This window comes from Arachis ipaensis, chromosome B02 (assembly GCF_000816755.2).
Source record: "Arachis ipaensis cultivar K30076 chromosome B02, Araip1.1, whole genome shotgun sequence".
Classification (NCBI taxonomy): Eukaryota; Viridiplantae; Streptophyta; class Magnoliopsida; order Fabales; family Fabaceae; genus Arachis; species Arachis ipaensis.
In genome coordinates this window covers 91,542,612-91,545,946 of record NC_029786.2, presented here as the reverse complement: position 1 = coordinate 91,545,946, position 3,335 = coordinate 91,542,612, and positions in this window count along the sequence as shown.

Here is a 3,335-nt window from a genome sequence, read left to right as displayed (position 1 = left end):
GATATAAATTTATATGTGAGTATAGCCTATATATATGAGTGATTAATGTGAAGCTTTTGACCATTTTTGTCAAGTATATGATGGACAAAATTGTTACAACTTTTAACCAAATGCAATGTCTAATAATATTTAAATATTGTTTTGATATATCTAAACTCAAACTGAGATATAGGTGTTTTTTTTTTTTTTTGAAAAAATTTTTTGGATTGGATTTTTCTTCTTCTTTCTTTCTTGAAAACATGATATTATTATCATCACATTAATATACAAGTGTTATGCTATAACTCATTTTTCATTAAAAAATAATGTAACATTAGTAATCATTTAACATAAAAATATTCGAACAGTAATCAATCTACAAAAAGTATTCAATCAATAACACATTAGTAAGGAGTTGTATTAGTTTGAACTATAACAGACGAAACAAATATCTAAAAAAATTTTATATTGTTATATCCAAACATAATTGTTAGATAAAAAAGATATTTTGACATGAGATATCCAAATATAAAATTACTTTTATTTTTCTAAATGATCTTTTAAATAAGATCACTTGAAAAAAGATATTCTCATAAAAACTCACCCAAATTAGATATTGTATTAAGTTCGGGTTAACATTAAACACAACACGGTCATAAACATAAAAATTAAAAGATCATCAAATTATACTAACAAATAAATAATATTAATAATATTAAAATCTTTATTTTCTCAAGATCAAACTACAATAATATATATATATATATTGGGAGACACTTTAATACACAGTAAAAAGTGCAGAAATACAAAAAGAAAATAAGAATAACATATTTTTTAGATCTTTCTCCTTTTTTTAAATGAGTGTCATAATAAGATCTCTATATCCTATGTATAGTATGAATTTATATGTGAGTATAGCTTATAATAAGATCTTCTTTTACTTTTTTTTTAATGAGTGCCATAATAAGATCTCTATATCCAATGTATGGTATAAATTCATATGTGAGTATAGCCTATATAAATGAGTGATCGGTGTAAAGCTTTTGGCCCCTTTTTGTCAAGTATATGATGGACGAAGTTATTATGACTTTTAACTAGATGTAGTGTTTAATAGTATTTAAATATTATTTTGACTTATATCTAAACTCGAATTGAGATATAGCACCAAATTTCAAAATATGACCGAATCCTCGGATATTCTTTAATATTGTAGTATGGGTATCTGCTAAAAATACCCTGACTCTCAAATAAACGTATAGCCAACTTAGTATTTTAGTTTTTTTTAAAAACCTGTTCGGAGTGAATTTTTCTTCTTCTTTCTTTCTTGGAAACGTGATCTTAGTAGTATTTAAATGAGTAAATGCTCATAATGGTCCCTGAATTTTAAATTTCTATTCAATTTAGTCTTTGACTTTTTAAAATGACCAATTAAATCCCTGAAATTCGAAAAAGTATATCTCCGTTAGTCCCTTGCAGAAGTACCGTCTAAACGTTGATGATGTGGTATTCCAGCTGTATGCTGATGTGTACCAAACTTGAATTTGATTCAAATTGGTACCTAAAATTGCTTAATAATATCCAAATTAGTCCATTTTCAATTATAAAACCCTAATCCCCAAATTATTGTCTTCTCTTTTTCGTTCTCTCTACTATCTTCTTCTCTTCTTCGACCTCTCCGTTGTCTTCTTCTCTTCTTCGACCTCTCTGCTATCTTCTTCTCTTCTTCGACCTCTCCACTATCTTCCAGTTCATCTTGTTTTCTCGTCTGCATGAGTGATGATGGGTGGTGGGGAGAGAAGTCAAAGTAGCTCAAGTAGAAACAACTCTATAGGGAGACCTTATGTCAGCAAAAGAATGTGGAACAGAGGAGGTAAGAACGCCATTTTCTATAATTGCAGACTTCGGATGGTGATGAAGTACTCAACGACGACAGAGAATCCTGGTAGACTATTTTATGGTTGTCCAAACTATAAGGTAAGATTATGGCTCTAAAGAAAATGTTAAGATAGTTTCACTTTGAGTTTGGATTCACCTGCGTTTTTTACTTTGCAGTATAAAATCCATTGTAATTTTTTCTGTTGAGTTGATGGAGGTGAAGAACCAGTTTGTGCAACACCCATTTCACAAAAAAGTTGCATGAGTTCAATTGGAAGATGACAAACTTAGAAAGTGATGTTAAGACCTTGAAGATGATGACAATGGTTATCTTCTTAAAAGTGAAAAATACATTTTAGCTTAATGGACGAACCTGTAAGAATACATATAATTCAAATCTGTGTTGAACTTAAAATTAATCCAACCACATTATATTAACTTGTAATTAAAATAGTTTTTAGGTAAGTGTATTGATGTTGTAGTTCAGGATGAATATAAACTAGAAGATAGCGGAGAGGACGAAGAAGAGAAGAAGACAGTAGAGAGATTGAAGAAGAGAAGACAATAATTTGGGGATTAGGGTTTTATAATTGAAAATAGACTAATTTGGATATTATTAAACAATTTCAGGTACCGTTTGGTACACATCAGCATAGAGTTGGAATGCCACATCATCAACGTTTAGACGACACTTCTGCAAGGGACTAACGGAGATGCACTTTTTCGAATTTCAGGGATTTAATTGGTCATTTTAAAAAGTCGAGGACTAAATTGAATAGCGATTTAAAATTCAGGGATCATTTTGGGCATATACTCATATTTAAATATTACTTTGACTTATCTAAACTCGAATTGAGATATAGCACCAAATTTCAAGATATGATCGAACTCCTCGGATATTCTTTAATATTGTAGTATGGGTATCTGCTAAAAATACCTTGGCTCTCAAATAAACGTATAGCCAACTTAGTATTTTATTTTTTTTAAAACCTATTCAGAGTGAAATTTTCTTCTTCTTTCTTTCTTGAAAACGTGATCTTATTATCACATTAATGTATAAGTGTTATGCTATAACTCGATTTTCATTAAAAAATAATGTAACATTTGTAATCAGTCTAAAAAAGGGAATGTTAGGTAAACAATGACTATTTTAAACAATATAAATAACCACCAATCAAATAAAAATACACTACACCTTAATTTAAAATTGAAAAACAAAAGAAATTTTAATTAAATTTTGGCATATAAAATAAAAAGGTTAAAGAATATTTCTACTACAATGCATGAATCTAACTCGGATTTGTCTATGGTGAGGAAAGTATAAAGTGGTTCTTTAAGGACTAGAAAGAATATGCTATTTTTGTGGCTTTGAAAATTTCTCACACTATTTTTTATATTACATAGATGACTTCTAAATTAGTAAAATTATAATGAATAAATTAAAAGATGGTCCAATTATACTAAAAATATTAAGACATAAA